The sequence below is a fragment of the Dermacentor variabilis genome, chromosome 11 (assembly GCF_050947875.1).
Source record: "Dermacentor variabilis isolate Ectoservices chromosome 11, ASM5094787v1, whole genome shotgun sequence".
Taxonomy (NCBI): domain Eukaryota; kingdom Metazoa; phylum Arthropoda; class Arachnida; order Ixodida; family Ixodidae; genus Dermacentor; species Dermacentor variabilis.
In genome coordinates, this window is record NC_134578.1 from 104,666,669 (window position 1) to 104,688,079 (window position 21,411).

A 21,411-nucleotide genomic window follows, 5' to 3' on the forward strand; every position below is an offset into this window, starting at 1 on the left:
TAGACCAGGGACCAAAAAGGGACGACGAAGACAAGCGTTGTCTCTTTTGTCCCTCGTCTATGTATGCGCTGTAAGTGACGATTGATACCATGGACTATCAAATAGCCCGTACCCAAGCCTTGCATCAGCGTTAAGGAGCTCATGTCGCAGAAAAAGCGGTGTCAGCGGCGTTGGCCGTGAGCGAAAAATTCAGGTAGGCAATTCATAAATAAATACAACTTGCAAGATGGGCTGGGTGGGAATCGAACCAGTGTCTCCGCAGTGTGAGACAGAGACGCTAACACTCAACCATGAGTTGGATGGTTCAAAGCAGGACAAAAGCGCCACTAGTGAATGCGGTGTTGCCTTAGAAACGTGCCGTAGAAAGTTGTACTGCGGTGTATATCGGTAATTATGAGCATGTAAATTACAGAAGTCGCGGTTAAACCAGTAGCGAAGTACGTTTCCGCTACATTTCTTCTGCGCTTGGCGCACACGCAGAGCCATCTTGCGGCAAACGCAGAAGACCCCCTGCTCGCAATGTACGGCGCTGCCCCGACAGGTGGCGCGCCACTAGCCCGCTTCTTCCTTTCGTCTCGTCAAGAGCATGCCGAGCGATTGAGTGGGCGGTGTGAACGGGGTGCGATAACGCTATCACGTTCCACTCTTGAAGGCGAAGCTTAAGCGTCCTCCAATTTTTTGGCAAGAAAGTGTTATGGCTATCACATAGTGTGTGGCCGTCGAAGCAGCTATGGTCAGCGTCGTCATTGCAGTACGTTAACAGCGCTGAGCGGTAAACCACCGTAAGCTAGCTAAATAAGCTTGGATTTTCACCTGCAATAAACTTGTACAAATAAAGCAGTAAACGGGGCGTTACTTATAAATGTCAGCAATAAATTTCACCGACGATATTCCCTGATGCAAATTTCCAGTGCAGCTCTTTGGGTGTTCTGAACTCGGGATATATTATGGCAGAGAATTTGATTCTGAAAGACAGATTGCTCTCAGCGACGGCGGTCAGCTTCTGCTCGGGCAGCTCGTTTAGCAGAAACGGCAGATCAAGCATTTCTACAGGTTGGGTCGCGCATTGTTCAGAAAGAAAGCGTAAACATGGGAACGCGTGGTTCGCGCGGAGCGCATTCTCTTGCGGCGGCGGTGCTGCAGACAAAGTCCCGCATGCGCAGTGAGTCCGAAGTCCAGCCAGCGCTGTGTTTTCTGGCCGCATGCTTAGTCGTGCCGGCACTCCGCTTTTCACTTCACCCTTTTCGCCTTGCCCTCCTCCACTTTCCACCTCGCGTCTTTCACCACGCCGCTCCGCTCCACGTTCGCTTTCATCTTTCGCTGTGCTCGTTCGCTCTGTTACGTGACGCAGGGACCGACGCTCACCGTAAGAACGGAGAGCTGCGCTCTAACAGACAATAAATGTGCGCTAAATCTGCCAGGGACCCTGACCTAAAGGGTTCTGACGAAAGGTATAACATTAGCGATTGCGGACAAAATAAGTAAGAACGACGACTCATTATACAGTTTTTCTTTTATTAGCGTTGAAGCTTTTCACACGTTGATGGTTTAAATTCACCTGTTTCCGCACCGAAATGCTCAGAGGGTTTATAGATTCGCGTAAGCGAGTGTCTGCATGAAAATTTCGCAAATTTGCGACATTGGCTCTTGTACCTTCGTCTCTTGTATGAAAATGCACACCCGCCGTGGTTGCTCAGTGGCTATGGTGTTGGGCTGCTGAGCACGAGGTCGCGGGATCGAATCCCGGCCACGGCGGCCGCATTTCGATGGGGGCGAAATGCGAAAACACCCGTGTGCTTAGATTTAGGTGCACGTTAAAGAACCCCAGGTGGTCAAAATTTCCGGAGTCCTCCACTACGGCGTGCCTCATAATCAGAAAGTGGTTTTGGCACGTAAAACCCCAAATATTATTATTATTATGAAAATGCACAAGAATAAAAATATAGAATAAAACGATCAGTGTAGACTTTACTAGATATTGTCACGTGGTGGTGACGTTGAAAAACACAGTTGCAATACTGTGAAAGACAAAACTAACCTTTGTTAGGCGAACCTGTGCCCACAAAACAGGCTATACTTTAGCACAACGATAGCGGCGAACACGGTCGGCGATCGTCGAAAGCCTGATGAGCGGGTCAAGCGCGTCGGCTTTTATAGATCAGTCGTCCAATGTTCCAAAGTAATCGCTGGGACCCGCGTGCCTTCCACAAAGCTCTACGCCATTCGCGCCGCGCATACATGCAATCAGATTACACATGATTCGTTGACAACAGACAGCCGATAGAAGCATCGATAACATCCTAGAAACTTTCGATACATGTAGAGGCGTCCTGCGCTGAGCGACAACATTTCTTAGAAGTTAAAAACGCTCACCCGTAAAAGATAAACGAGTTCACGTGTCCATTCCACCCTCTCAAAAGGCATCGTCCCGATGCTACAAACATAACAGGGAACTAAAACATAAAAAGGACACTTGTTAACCAAATTAACAACAAAGAAACAAAGTCCAAGGTGACACAGTAAAAAAAATCAAAAGTTCAGCTATCCGACCTCCCCAAAGTTCATTAGCGCTGGTGAAATGGCTTAAGACGCATAAGAACTAATTCAGGTCATGAGCGGCGCAGCTGTGAATGCGAAATGCCGTCTGGCACGACCTCATAGTCCAGTTCGCCAACACGTCAGATGGCCTTGTAGGGTCCGAAATAGCATCGCAAAAGTTTCTGACTGAGTCCTCGTCGTCGTACTGAAGTGCAAACCCAAACACGGTCGCCAGGCTGGTACTGGACGCAGCGTCGTCAGTGGTTGTAGTGTCGGCTGTCGGTACGCTGCTGGTTGTTGATCCGTAGGCGTGCGAGCTGCCGGGCTTCTTTGGTGCTCTGGAGATAGGTAGCGACGTCAAGATTCTCTTCGTCGGTCACGTGCGGCAGCATGACGTCGAGAATCGTCGTCGGGTTCCTGCCGTAAACCAGTTTGAAAACCGTGATCTGTGTTTTTCTTGCACGGCCGTGTTGTAAGCGAAGGTTACGTACGGCAGGCCGGCATCCCACGTCTTGCGCTCGACGTCGACGTACATTGCTAGCATGTCGGCGAGGGTCTTGTTCTGGCGCTCTGTGAGACAATTCGTCTGCGGGTGGTAGGCAGTTGTCCTCCTGCCTACCACCTGGCTGTATTCCAGAATGGCTTGGGTGAGCCCTGCTGTAAAAGCCGTTCCTCTGTCGGTGATGAGGACTTCTGGAGCACCATGTCAAAGCAGGATGTTCTCGACGAAAAATTTCGCCACTTCGGCTGCGCAGCCTTTCGGCAGAGCTTTAGTTTCACCGAAGCGGGTGAGATAGTCCTTCGCCACGACGATCCACTTATTTCCGGAAGTTGACGTCGGAAACGGTCCCAACACGTCCATCCCGATCTGCTGAAAAGGTCGGTAAGGAGGCTTGATGGGCTGTAGTGATCCCGCTGGCATTGTCGGTGGTGTCTTGCGCCGCTGACAGTCTCGGCATGTCTTCACGTAACGGGCGACATCGGCGGTTAGGCGCGGCCTGTAATACCTTTCGTGTATCCTCGATAGCGTCCAGGAGAAACCGAGGTGCCCAGCGGTCGGATCGTCATGTAGGGCATGCAATACTTCTGGACGTAGCACCGATGGAAGAACAAGAAGGTAGTTGGCGCGGACTGGTGAGAAGTTCTTCACGAGTAGGTTGTTTTGAAGCGTTAACGAAGACAATCCGTGCTTAAATGCCCTAGGAACAACGTCGGCGTGCCCTTCCAAGTACTCGACGACGCATTTTAACTCCGGGTGTGCTCGTTGCTGTTCAGAGAAGTTTTCCGCGCTTATTATTCCAAGGAAGGCGTCGTCATCCTCGTCATCTTGCGGCGGCGGGTCAATGGGGGCGCTTGATAGGCAATCGGTGTCTGAGTGTTTTGTTCCGGACTTGTAGGTTACAGTGATATCGTATTGTTGTAGTCTGAGGCTCCACCGCGCCAGCCGTCCTGAAGGATCCTTTAAGTTAGCTAGTCAACACCACGCATGATGGTCGCTGACCACTTTGAATGGCCTCCCATATAGCTAAGGGCGGAATTTCGCTGTAGCCCAAATGATGGCGAAACATTCCTTTACAGCCGTAGAATAATTGCCTTCCGCGGTTGGCAGCGACCCGCTAGCATAAGATATCACCCGTTCAAGTCCGTCTTTCCTCTGGACCAGGACGCCACCGAGGCCTAGGTTACTGGCGTTAGTGTGGATTTCGGTATCGGCTTCCTCGTCGAAGTGTGCAAGTACCGGCGACGACTGCATGCGTTGTTTGAGTTCTTGAAATGCATCGACCCGCGGCGTTCCCCACTTGAACTCGACATGACATTTGGTTAGATGTGTTAGTGGCTCCGCGATGCGTGAAAAGTCTTGGACAGAGCGCCTGTAGTAGGCACACATACCAAGAAATCTACGCACTGCCTTCTTGTCGATGGGCTGCGGGAACTTTACGACGGCAGCTGTCTTCTGCGGGTTGGGGTGGATTCCAGATTTGCTGATGACGTGACCTAGAAACAGAAGCTCGTCGTAAGCGAAGAGGCACTTTTCTGGCTTCAGAGTAAGCCCTGATGACCTGATGTTCTCTAGCACTGTTGCAAGCCGCCTAAGCTGATCGTCGAAATTTCCGGCGAAGACAACGACGCCATCCAAGTAAACGAGACAGGTCTGCCACTTCAATCCTGCTAAAATCATGTCCATCACGCGCTGAAACGTTGCAGGCGCCGAGTATAGTCCAAATGGCATAACCTTGAACTCGTAGAGGCCGTCTGGGGTGATGATGGCGGCCTCTTCGCGATCCCTTTCGTCGACTTCTATTTGCCAATAGCCAGACTTCAGCTCCATCGACGAGAAGCATTTAGCGTTGCAGAGCCGATCCAATGCGTCGTCTATCCGTGGGAGGGGGTATAAGTCCGTCTTCGTGATCTTGTTCAGACGACGATAATCGACGCAGAAACGTAGGGTTCCGTCCTTTTTCTTCACCAAGACTACAGGAGATGCCCACGGGCTTTTTGACGGCTGGATGATGTCGTCGCGGAGCTTTCGTCGACTTGGTGCCTTATAGCTTCACGTTCACGCACAGAAACTCGAGAAGGGCTCTGGCGGAGTGGTCAAGCACTCTTCGGTTATTATGCGATGCTTTGCGACTGGTGTTTGTCGAAACCTTGATGAAGTCGAAAAGCACTCTTTGTATCGTCGAAGTAGACTTCTGAGCTGTTGTTGCTTAATCATGGGGAGACTTGGATTTATGTCGAAGTCTTGTTCGGGAACTACGCTCGTCGGGGTAGATGCGACAGGATCCGAGAGGACCAACGCATTGCTGGTTTCCAGAATTTCCTCCATGTATGCGATCGCCATGCCCTTGTTGATGTGCTTGAACTCCTGGCTGAAGTTTTTCAGCAACTCTTTCGTGCTTCCTCCGTGCAGTCGAGCGATCCCTCTTGCGACGCAAATTTCGCGGTCGAGCAGTAGACCTTGGTCGCCTTCGATGACGCCTTCTACGTCAGCGGGTGTTTCGGTGCCGACCGAAATAACAATGCTGGAGCGAGGCGGGATGCTCACTTGATCTTCGAGCACACTCAAGGCGTGGTGACTACGAGGGCTCTCCGGCGGTATCGCTTGATCTTCCGAGAACGTTATTGACTTCGACTTCAGGTCGATGATTGCGCCGTGTTGGTTCAGGAAGTTCATGCCGAGAATGACGTCTCGTGAACACTGTTGGAGGATAACGAAGATGGCAGGGTAAGTGCGGTCATGAATGGTAATTCTTGCTGTGCACATTCCAGTCGGCGTTATGAGGTGTCCTCCAGCGGTGCGAATTTGAGGGCCTTCCCAGGCAGTCATAACTTTCTTCAACTGTGCGGCGATGGGTCCACTCATGACGGAGTAATCGGCTCCTGTGCATACTAAGGCGGTGACTGCGTGGCCGTCGAGGTCGGTGGTTCTTTGTCATGCGTTACAGTTAGGCCTTAGCTTCAGATCGCTGCTGCGTCGTGTTGACCTGTGGCTGGTACGTGGCGTCGTCAGGTAGTCTTTCATCGGCGTATTCTTTGCTTCCAGACTAGGTCGGGATGGCGGCGTTGCGTTGACATGTCGGCTACACAGGATTTCAGGCGTATTCGTCGGCGGCGGAGGATCTTCGTCAGTTCGACGAACCGCAACCGCACCTCCATCGGTTGCTGTCTTTAGTTTTCCGGATATAGGGTCGCAGAGCGGACCCGTGCTGGGCCAGTGTATGGACGGCGCTGTAGCGACAGGTAACGGCCTGGTGACGGCGAACCTGGTGACGGTCGTCGGGGGCTCCACTGAGTAGCGGCGAGGTAGTCGGTCATGTCACGAGGGCGTTCACCTTCCCGAGGGCGCGGTGCGTTGACGGCGAACCCTCGCAATCCCAGATCGCGGTATGGGCATCGGCCGTACACGTGGCCGGCTTCGCCGCAGTGATAGCAGAGCGGGCGGTAGTCGGGGGCGCGCCAAATATCAGTCTTCCTCGCGTAGCTGCGATGGGCGACGGGTGGGCGTGCTGGCGGCGGCGGCTGTGGACGACGGAATTGCGGCGTTACAGGACCTTGGCGTTGTCGCGGAGGGGGACCTCGACGGTGGGTGATGGTGGCGTAGGTCTTCGCTTCCGGCTGAGGTTGCGGTGATCGTGGTTGCAGCTAAGGGACTCCAATCGATCGCTGAACCTCTTTTTTGACGATTTCAGCGATTGAATCCACTTGGGGCTGCGACCTTAGGTAGAACTTCTGCAGCTCCTACCGTACGACCGCGCTGATAGTCTCGCGTAGATCGTCGATGGCCAGTGATTGAACTCCGGCGTTGCTTGTAGAGTTCGTGTGGCGGTCGAATTGCCGGTTTCGCATCTCGAGTGTCTCCTCGATGCTGGTGGCCTCGCGAAGAAACTCGTCGTTCCTTCTTCAGAAACGTTCCTCCTTCACACCACGCATGAAGAGACGGTCTTTCTTCTCCTCGGGCATTTCAGGGTCGGCGTGGCGGAATAGATGGTTCATTTCCTCCGTGGAGATCGTGGTTGTTTCATTAGGTAGCTGCACCCGGGTTTCTAATAGCGCTTGGGCTCGTTCTCGGCGTACAACGCTTGCGAATGTCTGCAGGAAGCCGCTTCGGAACAGGTCCCAGGTCGTTAAGGTGACTTCTCGGTTTTCGAACCACGTCCTGGCAGCCTCTTCCAATGCGAAGAAGCCATGTCGCAGTTTGTCGTCAGTGTTCCAGCTGTTAAATGTAGCGACTTTCTCATACGTCTCAAGCCAGCTTGAGCCAGCAGGTCCTCGAACGTTGAACCGTGAAACGTCGGAGGCTCCCTGGTCTGCTGCAGCACGATGGGTGACGTAGGAGCTGCCATTGGGGTGGTCTTGGTGGCAATCTTCCTGCTCGTCTCAGGCAAAAGTCCGTGCTCCTGGGGCAGTCCTTGCCGCCTGCGGCTACCGCGCTGGTTCTTGTTGACGTTGGTTATGTCTTCCACGTTCGGGCTTGGGTCATGGCTTTGTGGGGGCGTCCGGTAGATGAACGCAAAGCACCTCCACCAGGGGCGCGATCGGAGATATTTTGTTCGATACGTGTTCTGTTCAGTTGCTGCAACGTCACAAAGTTGCAGTATGCAAAATTTGTGACAGCGGGGCGGAGAGAGCAGCCAATCAGGAAGCGGTGACCTCCCCGGAAGTTTACTTCCGTCGTTTGTCGTCTGCTTACAGACAGTATGCTACAAAACGAAATGTTTCTCGTCTTCCAAATGAATGAAATCTTTATCTAAAAAAATGTATTTTTTCTTCTCAAGCCCAAACACGTTTTCGAATAGTAGTACGTGTGACTACTGCAATTTATAACTATTCGTTTCTTTACGTCGTTCCTAGGTGGTGGTGGCGCGCACAGCGAGAAGAAAAAAGAAAATAAAGCGACGGGAAGAGTGGCGCACTTTTCAAGGGGCAGCAACAACATTCCAGTGGCTCGCTGGCACCGATGATGGGGTCGATTTCTTTGTACAACCAACGAATTATTTGTTTCGAGAAACAAAAACGACGCCGGAATTCACTTTCTGCCATTTCTTCAAACGCGTTTCGCACCGCCACCCGCTCTCCTCCTTCCTCTAGAAACGCCAGCGCAACAACCTAAGTTCCCAACGGAAGCGCCATTTTCTCGAATTAAACTATGGATTGTATTCAAACGTGCCATGCCGCAGCCGCCTGTTGGATGCAATCCAATCCACCAGACGTGCCATGCGAAGCCGTATGATCGCTCCAAACTTCATAGTTCCTGTTGGGTTCGGCGCCTAGCAGACGAAATGCTCGAAGGGAGGATGATTGACAGGAGCGTGTCGTCATTTTGATGTCACTGAAAACGTGGCCGCGCCCCGCGGCGGGCGACGTTGGCGCGGAGTAGGCCAATCGCGCGCGCCGGTAACCGAACGAACGCGCCGAACAACCATCTCCGATCGCACCCCAGATGTCACGTGGTGGTGACGTTGAAGAACACAGTACCAATACTATGAAAGAAGAAACAAATTTTTATTGGGCGAACCTGGGCCCTCAAAAACAGGCTACACTTATAGCACAACGATAACGGCGAATACGGTCGGCGATCGTCGAAAATCTGATGAGCGGGTCAAGCGCGTCGGCTTTATTGATCAGTCGTCGAAAGTTTCAGAGTAATCACTGGGACCCGCGTGCCTTCCACAAAGTACTACGCCATTCGCGTCGCGCATACTTGCAATCAGATTATACATGAATCGGCGACAACAGACAGCGGATAGAAGCATCGATAACATTACAGGAACTTCCGATACACGTAGACGCGTCCTGCGCTTAGCGATAACATTTCGTAGACGTTAAAAGCGCTCACCCGTGAAAGATAAACGATTTTACGTGTCAATATAGTGTTATTGTCTCGTCCTTATATACTTTAACCACTTAACTGTTTTAAGCAATCGTTAACTCTGGCCATTTGACATAACGTAATGTGACCAAAATATTTACACAAGTAAACTTATTAGAGAGTACAAAAACGCCAATTTGCAAACAATCAACCAAGATACTTCCCACATTTCCGGAATACTTTCCTCCAATGATTTGATGAGCGTGGTGTACCGGCTGATTCTTGCATGTGCAAATTTAGAGTCGCTGGATTGACGAAGAAATACATTCATCTTAGCCGCATTAGTGCCAACAGTAGTACCCTTGGGAGAACACCTAAAACCATTTTCAAATAATTAGTGACGCCTGTATAAGACAGCTCGTATAGTGCTAACAGAATGCGCTGGAATGCAGTAAAGCTTAAGGCCGACCTCGTTCAAGAACAAAGAAAATGCGTTTTATTAAATTTCAGAACACATGGCCATCTCTGCTAAAATGATCATAGGTTTAACTGCAAAGGCCAATAAAAGAGTAGATCTGTTCTATGGCTTCACTCAAACTATTCATTTCGACGATTGACCCCAGTCTTCAGGTAAGTATCTTTGCACAACTTTTCTGCGGACCCAAATTCATCCTAACTAGCGGTAGAGCACAATTATCTTTTATTGTTTGCTATTCTCATAGATAGCCGTCATGTCGAAAGCGATGTATGCAAAAAAGTTGTAGATATGTATGGGTCCTTTGCTTGAAATAAAGTTTGTTGCAAGTTAGCGCCTGTGTGTGTCACGTCTTCCTTTCGTCTTTGTCTTTTCACGCGCTATAAGCCTCACGTCTTACCAACAAGCCCAAATCACTGCATTACAACCCCACTGGTTCCTGCTCCAAATCCTTCTTGACGTCCGAAGATGCGTAGCGCTTGCTGCGCGTTCTGCCCCGACCCCATTTGAAATTCATGAAAAGGCTTTGTGATCATATGGAATTGCGGCTTCAAACTGTAATTAAGGAGTGGACAGCTATCTCAAAAGCAAGAAGAAGTTTACAGTCACTTTCATCATTATCCTCAGCCTGGCTACGCCCACTGCAGGGCAAAGGCCTCTCCCATACTTCTCCAACTAGCCTGGTCATGTGGTAATTGTGGCCATGTTGTTCCTGCATACTTCTTAATCTCATACATCCACCTAACTTTCTGCCGCCCCTTGCTACGCTTCCCTTCTCTTGGAATACAGTCCGTAACCCTTAATGGCCACCAGTTATCTTCCCTCCTCATTACATGACCTGCCCATGCCAATTTCTTTTTCTTGATTTCAACTAAGATGTCATAAATTGGGGGCGGGGGTGCGCTGCAGGCGTTCGTCAAGAGCGGACGTGCGACCACATGGGCTCCGTTGACAATCTTCGCTTGCCGCGGATTACAATATTGGATCACCGTATTTACCATTCACGGGCTCCCTTCAACGCCTGACATCGCCTGGTACCACCAGTGAACCCGTGAGTGCCATGTTCTCGGCGGTAAAGCCTGTCTGACTTCTCGGCACCACACGAAGAGCGCTAACCCTAACAGCCGAGTGGTTTAGGTGCCTCAGCGGAGATGCCGGTGCGCCCGCGGATGCACCGCATGGCGCTCGCACAATGCTGGGTCTAACGACGTTCGCCAGTGAGTTCTCCGGCTTCACTCATGACTACCATGACTACTATGAATTCCCTAAGAGGTTACGACCCGACGGAGATGGACTTCAGTCATGTACCAACATCTCAGCAGCAGCTGATGCCCCCGCAAGATCTCCCGAAAGAAGACAACAGCGATGGCTGGAACATAAGGTCACGGCGCAACAACTAAAGAGCGGCGGAAGCTAAATCTATAGCTCCCAAGCAAGAGCCGGAGCTGAAAGAACCACTCGCACCGAGACCTCCGCGTCTACCGAGTTTTAGGAATTTTCCATACAAGGTCATCATCCGACCTAAAACCACGGCGGATCTGCAATATGTGGCTCCACGCTCCTACGATCTCGAATTAGGGATTCAAGTGGCCCTCGACACCACTTTACAAGAAAAGACAACACTGCGCGTTGTTAGGCAGCAGAATATTATAATTATATGTACTCACTGTGAGGAAGACGCGTTCCACCTCGCCAAGCTTAATAGTATACTATTAAGCTTGGCGACGTGCATATATGCACGTCGAAGGCAAGAGTATAACGGTCACCGCCTACGTTGCCTTGCCAGAGGATGTTTGCAGGGGTGTAATATATAATATCAAGCATGAAGTGGGTGATGACTCTATCTTCCAAGACGTATCCTCGCCCAGCCATACAATCCTGGGAGCGCGCCGACTGGTGAAGACTACGTCGGCAGTCGTCGTCTTCGCCGGCCAGAAGGTTCCATTCACGGTCAACTACGGGTGGTCAGAGCGCCGCTGCTACATCTAGCTGAAAACGAGGGCGGCTTGCATTAACTGTGGAATGCCAGGTCACCGAGTAGACGTCTGCCCGAAGCCCAAGGGGGCTGCTTGCCAGAACTGTGGAACGTCGAGTCCAGGTGAGACGCAAGAGTGCACACCCGTTTGCGCGCTGTGCAGGGGCCCGCACAATACTTATGCAAGGGACTGCAAGCAGAAATTCCACAGACCGCTGAACAAGGACGCTAATGCCCCGTCATCAAACGCGGCATCAACAACGGAACTTGAAGATGAAGAAGGTAGGAGCAGGCCGAGACAGAAGAGGCAGCCTGCACAGAAACGACGAGGAGCGTCGTCATCAGTCTCCCACTCTCATTGCGCCTCTCGCGGCCGTTCGAGCTCAAGACGCCGGGCAACCGGCTCCAACCAGAAAGCCAGTCATGTGGAGGCGGGTAACGAACAAGAGAAGGAGAACATCACAAAGACAACCGGGGCGCTGAAGAAGACTTCCTCGGGTCAGCTCTCAGATTTGAAGGTGAGCTTTGCAGAATGGCCTCCCCTCCCCTCGTCCTCCCCGCAGAATAACACACCGTTGGCAGCACTAAAAAAAGAGATAGAAAGTCTTAAAAAAAAGTCAGCGCTTTAACAATCTAAGACCAAGAGCTTAAGCGAGCCGCTACTAATGCGATAACGCCGGTAACTAAGCCGACTCCACAAAACCAAACACAGCAGGTACCTAGCTCCCAGCCCGCCTTAGGCGAGGTCTACCAACAAATTATCCAAGAACTCCGATTCTTCAAGGAGGAGTTTCGAGCCTTTCCAATTTACGTGAACGCCCAATTCCGATAAATTCGACAGCAGATTGCAAGCAACAGACGATGCACGGAGACGGCAATTTCTGCACTTCGGAAGGAACATGCGGATAAAAGACAAGTCCAAATTCGCTCGTACAATGCAAGTGGACAAGCCCCCCGATACGGATTCAACATGGCAGCCAAACCTGGAGTAAAGATCTGGCAGTGGAACTACCGGGGCTACAGGAGAAAGCAGGTGGCTCTTATTTTCCTCCTATCTCAGGAATCTGACCCACCGGCAGCTATCCTGACTCAAGAGCCCCACCTAATACATATGAAACTCCAAGACTATGTGACTTATCAGCACGACCAGTTAACTGCCACGTTAGTGCACAAACTACACACTGCCATACTGCACGACCCTTTCGAGCCGGATATTGCGCACTGCTATATTACTATTCTTCCTCTCCAAAGATGAGCGACAAGCACGCATGTATTGAATGTTTACAGCCCTCCTAAAGACGGGCACGCAAGATTGGGTTCCCTCGTAAAGAAATTTCTGAGCTTAGCGGGCCATGCCCCCTGCGTGATTGGGGGCGACTTCAACGCACCGCACCCTTTATGGGGCTACCCGGCGGCGACACCAAAAGGCAGGAAACTGGAAGAAGTAGTGACACAAGAAGGGCTATCGATCCTCACCGATCCCACTTACCCTACGAGGGTGGGAAACAGTGTTAATAGCGATACGTGTCCGGACCATGACGTTCACCAAGAACATAAACAGCGCCATTCGGAAGAACACTGAACAGAACCTGGCAAGCGATCACTTCCCATCCTCTCTCTAGAAATAAGCACAAACGCGTGCAAACGCAAAATAGGTATAACAAGAATTACGAACTGGGGCAGGTGGAGACAGGTCCGGGCATCTACTGCAAACCGTATTACAGACCTAGAGGAATGGGTTAAGGGTGAGGTGAAAACTTTGAAAGCCTTTATGAAAGAGGTCTGCGCGACAGAAGATTGCCCAGCGGTTGATGTGCACCTTCTACATTTATGGAAAGCAAGACGCTGCATGAGAAATAGATGGCGAAGACAACGACCTAACTGCAAATTCAAGAAAAAAGTAAAGGAGATAAACAAAAAGGCAGACTCCTACGCCATATCCTTGGCCAGACAGAACTGGAATACGCTCTGAGATGGTATTCAGGGGAAGCTAGGTGTGTCAAATACTTGGAAGCTCCTGCGTGTCCTAATCGACCCCAGCAGCAGCAAGCAGGCCACTAAAAACAGGCTCACGAAGATTGTACGCACCATCCCTGGTACGGACACAGAGTTAATGGAAAAGCTCAAGAGAAGGTATCTGCACGGCCCAAGTCGTGGAACAACCGGAGTATTCTGGGCTGTCGAATGCCAAGCTGGACATCCCAATCACAAAATAAGAAATCAAAGCAGAAATCGCGGCCATGAGAAAAATGCAGCTCCAGGTGCAGATCAAATAACAGCAAAGCTCTTATGTAACCTCAGCGATGACACCATCACCTCGCTGGTGAAATGCTTCAACGAGCAGCATTGGGCTACAGGAACGTTAGCAATATAATGGGAGAAGGCCGAGGTTCGGTTCATTCCGAAGCCGAACAAACCCCTTAGACTGGATAATCTAAGACCGATATCGCTGACCTCGTGTTTGGAGAAGCTCATAGGGAGGGTCATCAAAACGAGACTCAACAGATACTTAGAAGAGAGCATCCTGCTACCTAACACTCAATTCGGCTTTCGCCCTCACCTTTCGACACAGGACGCCCTTTTGTACATGTACAAAGACCTCCTTGAAACACGTCCCAAGTCACAGACAAGGGCCATCCTGGCACTTGAATTGAAAGGAGCGTTTCATAACGTTCTGCATAAAAATATTCTGCAAAGCCTCGCCGATACCAACTGCTGCGCCAGAACCTACAACAATATCAAAAACTTCTTATCAGCAAGGCAAGCCACTATAAACTTCGGTGGAATAAAATCAGATCCCATCCCTCTAGGCCCGAGAGGAACTCCGCAAGGGGCGGTACTGTCACCCCTTTTGTTCAATTTGGCTATGAGAGATCTCCCAGGCCTTCTCTCCGAAATCCCGGGTATAAAACACACATTGTATGCGGATGATATCACTGTCTGGTGCAACTAGGGGAGTGACGCCGAGATCGAGGAGCGTCTTAAGCAGCAGCGAGCACGGTGGTCCGGTACGCCAGGGAGAGAGGCCTCCAGTGTGCGCGGGAAAAGTCCGAGTTGCTCATCCTGAAGAACCGGAGGACACCCCTGGTGCAGAACATCACGGTATGTATAGACAACCACTCAGTACCGAAACCCACGGAAATCAAGATTCTAGGGCTGTATATCCCGCAGGGGTGACAGAACACTACCACTATAAAGAAACTTACAACACGGACCGAGCAAATCCTTCGGATGATACTTCGCATCGGAAATAAGCACCATGGCATGAAGGAGAGGGAGGCCACTCGCTTAGTGCAAGCTTTGGTGATATCTCGGATAACGTACGGGACGGCATTTCTTAACCTCTCCAGGTTGGAAATTGAAAAGTTGGAGTCACTGATCAGGAAAGCCTACAAAACGGCACTGGGGCTACGAAACTCCACGCCAACGGCATAGCCCGTGGCTATAGGAGTACTAATACCCTCAAAGAGATGTGGGAAGCACAAGGCCTCTCACAACTCACTAGGCTCGCACTCGCAAAACAAGGTAGAGATCTACTCGAAAAGATCCATATTAATCTGCCCTATACGATTGACCAAAGGGAAGAGGTACCACGTGATGTGAGGAGACGCATCAACGTGTACCCCATTCTGCGAAATATGCATCCCGCCTATAGCATTGAATAGAGAAAAGCAAGAGGGGAAGCCCTGCAGAATAAATGGGACGAGAAACCTAACACCCTTTACGTGAACGCCGCAGGACCAAAGAATGGAGTGATGACTATTGTGGTCTCAACGCCTTCAGGATCGATGGTGAACTGCGCCTCGATGAAAACATCCAACCCCACTATTGCATTAGCTATAGCATCTAATCCCAACTCCGATGTGCTTACTGATTCCAAGAACGCCTCTAACAACTTTTACAATGAATTAATTCACAGGTCAGGGTTGTCATTGCTGATTAGGCATCCACCCAGCCATGCCTCAGTCATCTGGTTTCCCAGTCGCCTGGAACTACCAGGAGGAAACGAAGCCGCTCACAGGCATGCCCGAGCTCTTCTATACCGGGAGTCTCCCCCTGATGACCTTGAAGGATGCTGCGACCTCACTGCTTTAGCAGTGTATGCAGACAATCTCGCAGCATACAGAACAACCAGGAAGGAGTACCCAACACCACATAAATCCCTCAATAAGTTAGAAGAGAACACCCTTAGGAAACCACAAACCAATACATACCCAACGCCAGCTAAGTTACACCAGTGGTACCCTACACTATACTCTCCGCAATTCTCACACTGTGGAGAGGTAGCTAACCTCTACCACATGGTGTGGGCGTCCCAATTTAATCCCATAGTTTACCCCATTCAAATCCCTCATAAGAGCAGTGGGAGGCTGTTCTGCTCAGCGATGATCCTGACCATCAACACTGGCTGGTGGGGCGGGCCAGCGCAGCAGCAATAACCAGTGGACTACCGGACTAGGCGGCCCACCCACGAGTTCCACAAATATTCAGAAAATAAAGAACTTTTCAATTCTTCAATCATTCATTCATTCGCGTTTGTTCCCTCACCCAATCTGCTTTCATCCCGCCCCCCTTAACGTTACACCCATCATTCTTCTTACCATAGCTCATTTCGTCGTCCTCCATTTAAGTAGAATCCTTTTCGCAAGCCTCCAGGTTTCTGCCCCGTAGGAGAGTACTAGTAACACACAGCTGTTATACACTTTTCTCTTGAAGGATAATGGCAACCTGCTGTTCATGATCTGGGAAGGCCCCCCAAACGCACCCCAGCCCATTTTTATTCTTCTGATTATTTCAGTCTCATGATCCGGATCCGCGGTCGCTACCTGCCCTAAGTAGACGTATTCCCTTACCACTTCCAGTGCCTTAATACCTATCGTAAACTGCTGTTCTCTTTCGAGACTGGTAAACATTGCTTTAGTTTTCGGGAGATTAATTTTTAGACCCACCCTTCGGCTTGGCCTCTCCAGATCAGTGAGCATGCATTGCAGTTGGTCCTCTGAGTTACTAAGAAAGGCAATATCATCAGCGAATCTTAAGTTACCAAGGTATTCTCCATTAACCCTTAAGCCCAGTTTTTCCCAATCCAGGTCTCTGAATACCTCCTGTAAACACGCTGTGAATAGCATCGGAGAGATCATATCTCCCTGCCTGACGCCTTTCTTTATTGGGATTTTGTTGCTTTCTTTACGGAGGACTATGGTGGCTGTGGAGCCGCTATAGATATCTTTCAGTATTTTTACATAAGGCTGGTCTACACCCTGATTCCGCAATGCCTCCATGACTGCTGAGGCTTCGTCTGAATCAAACGCTTTCCCGTAATCAATGAAAGCTATATATAAGGGTTGGTTATATTCCTCACATTTCTCTATCACCCGATTGATAGTGTGAACAGTGAGTACATTTATAATAGTAGCGAGTTCACCGGGTCATGCAAAAGGGGGCATATATATTTGACGCTGGTGTAGCAGTAATCAAGCGGCGATGATCGACGCCGCTGTGGCGATCAGCACGGTGGAAACGTGTAACGGCCGGACGCTCTTGCGGAGTTCATACGCCAGAACTCCTGCACAGCGCTGGAATCGCTGGGTCAGCTTGGTCGCATGCCCTTTCGTCATTCGCCAAGCGCAGGCTACTGAAAGGATTCGGATGTGGCGTCAATTCCAGGTGGGAACCTGTAGTGGCATTAGGCCAGAAACTCGGCTAATCGCTACTCCCGCGCCCTGGGCATGTCTTCTCCTCCCGTGTTCACGTCTGCCATGGTGGCTGTCTGCCTCCGGACTCTCCCCACGTATACTCACGCGTGCTCCCATTCTTTTTTTCTTACAGCGCGGAAAACGACATCGATGTGTTTTCGGCGCTCTTCGTGCCACGTCGTTGTCGTCTGTTCGTTGGCACACAGCGTCACACTTCTCCACTCCGCGCACATCATCGCAGTGTTACGTACGCTCTTTTCTCGTATCGTCTCAGATGTCTAATATGAAAGTCACAACTATGACAATAACGGGAGCCGGTTCTGAAAGAATACAAGGTGCTTGGTTTAACTGCTTCCAGCTTTGCAGTAATATCTTGTATAAAACGAAATTGTGTCCGATGGTTGGATTGAACTGAGCCGTTTCTTCTCCCATTAGATCCCCAACGCATTTCTTAACGCGCGATATTGTTGCCTCATAGAGCATTGGGCTACTCTCCTAAGCTATAGATGCAAGCCTTCTTCCCGCGTGCCAACTACATATTTCAGGTGGTTGGCGTGTGTGCATTCATGTCACACACCTAAAATCTGCTTAGAAGGGTGAGGGAAATTCAGGCGCAATAGTTTACATTAGGCAACAGACGCTACAATAGAAGGCGTGAAGGATAATCAACCTTGCCACTGTATTTTGCGTGCGTCGCGTTGCATTGTAACAATTGGCCGATTTTTTTATTTATTTTACCTTCAAGCGCACAAATCTTTACAGAGTGGAGTGGGGTACATGAAATAACACCACAAAATATCAAATGTATTAATATCTGCAATACATATGAGTAAGCAACGTAGGCTAACACAACAGAAAGTTGGAGTAACGTACACACACACACACACACACTTCATGCATCATCAAGTAAGTAATTGTGTATGGCTCCACAAAATAAGTCATGGTCCGAAATTAAAACGATATCAGAGGGAAGGTGGTTCCAGTCATTGTACGTGCGTTGGACAAAATAATAAAGAAAGTGTGAGTGCGGCAAATAGTAACGTGTACCTTGCTGTAATAATCCACGCGGATTGAACGATAAGATGGGGTCGTAACGAATTGAGCTTTCAAAACTGGCTGATGGTATATCTTAAGGAAAAGTGTAAGACGACATGCTTTGCGACGTGAAACACGTGACTGCAAGGAAGGGGTGTGTTTCATCGACGTGATACTACTAGTGAAGTGGTACTTAGATAATATAAAACGTGCTGCATTATTCTGTATCATCTCAGGAGAATAAGTTAAGCGCGATTGAGAGGGATCCCGAATAGAATATGCGTATTCATATTTTACGAGCGCTGTTTTATACATTGTTAGTATGATACTTACAGCACCACGACTAAAATTGTGTCGTAGGTATTCTAGCGTGCGGTTGCCATTATTAATAACGTAGTTAATATGATGGTTCCAGCTTAGATGAAATGTTATATGAATCCCTAAGTATTTATAAGAAGTAACATATTATGAGTAGGGTTATTTAGGTATAGATAACAGGAGGTCTGCTAATGCGTGGAACGCGTAAAACTTTATATTTGTTAGTGTTTAGTTGCATGTGCCAAGTTCCGCGTCAATGAGCAAGATTAGAGATATCAGTTTGCAAAGAACTAAGGTATAGGTTACTTGAAATTTCGCGGTAAACGACCCAGCCATCTCCGAAGACACAATCAGGTAAACCATCAATATGGATGACGAAACGTAAGGGATCTGGTTTAGAGCCATTGGGCACGCCGTAGGTAACAGGTGACGACGGTGAGGTAGAATTATTGGCAACATTCTGCAAGTGATTAGTTAAAAAGAACTTATTCCAAGTTAGAAGTTTGCTGTTGATCTTTAGGCTCCTAAGTTTCTAGAGTAATAGGCTGTGTTCAATGTTGTCAAAAGCCTTGGAAAAGTAGAAAAACATACAATCGACCCAAGAACCACAATCTAGAATGACGTGTAAGGAATGGGAAAGCACAGCAACTGCGTTTCGCATGAGAACAATTTCCTAAATCCATGCTGTGACTTCCTAAGAAGGAGTTATATTCTAGGAAGGAGATCACATTAGAGAAGATTACACGCTCCGGAAACTTACATGGTATACAAGTGAGTGAAATAGGTCGGTAACTATTGACGGATTGTTTGCTTCATGATTTGTGCAGTGGAACCATCGTTGCGTCTTTCGCAGCACGAGGCGCCGCACCTTGGGGACCCAAAGACTGTTGACACGTTGACACATGTACTTGTTTATCTTTATCGGGCGACCACGTTTCACCGCCTAACAAATGTTATCGCACAGCGCAGAACGCGCCTGTATGTAATGGAAATTTCTGGAATGTTATCGATGGTTCCATCCGCTGTTTGTGACCAAACCTCGTGTAATCTGATTGCATGCATGCGCGACGAGAATAATATAGAACTTTATGGAAGACACGCAGGTCCCAGCGATTGCTCTGGAACATTCGATGACGAATGTATAAAAGCCGACGCGTTTGACCCGCTGATCCGATTTTGACGATCACCGAATGTGTTCGCCGCTATCGCCGTTCTTTAGGTGTAGCCTGTTTTTCAGTGTTAACAGTGTCAACAATGACAATTTCACTGTCGTTAGTGCTTGTTACATTTTTCCAAAACTTCCTCGGTTTACTGACAAGCATTGAAGGTAGGGTATTTGATAGAAAGTTAGTTTTAGTGTCTGAAACTGCTAATGAATAAGCTCGTATAGCGGATTCGTAGGCACGCCAGCGTTCATTAGTACTTTAGAATTTTGCACCGCGAAACAACCGCATTCTTCTGTTTGAAAGTCGCTTTAAGCATGTATTATACCCGGGTGCGGAACAGCTTACAGGTATGAACTTCTGCGGAATAAACATTCTGGTAAGTTAATAAATTTTGTTAACAAAGAGATCCCAGTTTTCGTGCGTGGTTCCATGGTTGAAATCGTATAAGTAAGCGTCAAAAAAGATAGACTGGTCATGGTTAATTGCTTCGAAGTATGTGGCATTGTAGCTGTAGATTACACTGCGTTCCTTATTAAGAGCAGGGGGCTGATGTTTATGTAAAAGTGCAACAGGCAGTGATCGCTGAGACCAGGAATGGAGGATAGTGAATGAATAGTTTCGGGCCTTGTTGTGAAGATCAAATCAATAATGTGTGATGAAGTATTGGTAACACTAGTGAGAATAGTCACCATCTGCATTAAATTGAAAAGGTTGCAGGTATCAATGAAGCATTGGCTGTGAGAAGAAAATGGCCCAACTTGTGGCAAGGATGATGCCCAGGTTATGGAAGGATATAATTAGTCGCCTTGAATAGTTATTGACGCTGATGGGTAACACCTTATAAATGCATTATTGTTATCGTGAAACTCGTGAACAAAGCTAATGTCCGTATCTGCTGGGGGCGATAACAGACACCGAAGACATGCGTCTTATTATCAGCAATCAGCCCACATCATATCACTTCCAACGTAGACATGAGCTTAATGAAGAAAGACTTGAAACGTTTTGAAATAGCAAGCAGAGTGCCACTGCCCTCTCTTCCTTCACTATCACAATAAATTTGCAAAGACATGGAAATGGTAAAAATTTCACTGTCGTGAATATTAGGATTCAACCCTGTCTGGGTTATAGCGATCACTTCGGCTTCACATGAATCGATAAGATCCTCGAGAGCGTCACGCTTCTTCATGATATTACGGATGTTGGTATACAGCACAGAGATAGTGTGCTAAACTTTTCCGCTGCCAGTTCCCTTCATTGAGTGTTAAGAAGTAGCATTAGATGTCAGTGCGCGTGACAGAGGTGCACCATCAGAAGCTGAACAAGCATAAGGGTCGCGGCTGTTAAAAACTAAATAAATTATGGGGTTTTACGTGCCAAATGCACTTTCTGATTATGAGGCACGCCGTAGTGGAGAACTCCGGAAATTTTGGCCACCTGGGGTTCTTTAACATGCACCTAAATCTAAGTACACGGATGTTTTCGCATTTCGTCCCCATCGAAATGCGGCCGCCGTGGCCGGGATTCGATCGCGCGACCTAGTGCTCAGCAGCCCAACACCATAGCCACTGAGCAACCACGGCGAGTCGGGTCACGGCTGTGACCAGCAAAAGAGTGCGTCGTCTCTTCGTTGTGGGCTCTGCTGCCATCGGTGCGGATATGAGCAGTAGTTCCACAAACCTCAGCCGTGCTATCGTAATGAGGATATGTTTTACAATTAACATTAGGCTTGTCGTAACGAATCTGAAAAGAAGGTCTACCGGGCAACGATTTGGCATAATTGTGCAGCATCTTGCGTGCAGTTTTTGTCGCCTGAAAGTAGTCCTCCGATACTGAGATGTTATGGCTTCTCAACCCCGATCGCTGCGCCAGCACGAGTTCTCATATTTTGACTGTTG

At 49.1% G+C, this 21,411-nt stretch overlaps 1 protein-coding gene across 1 annotated transcript in view; it reads right to left on the reverse strand.

The window, feature by feature from the left end:
* LOC142564949 (uncharacterized) overlaps window positions 1–21,411 on the reverse strand; it is a 71,615-nt gene that overhangs the window by 45,928 nt on the left and 4,276 nt on the right. The gene's annotated exons all lie outside the window — the stretch shown is intronic.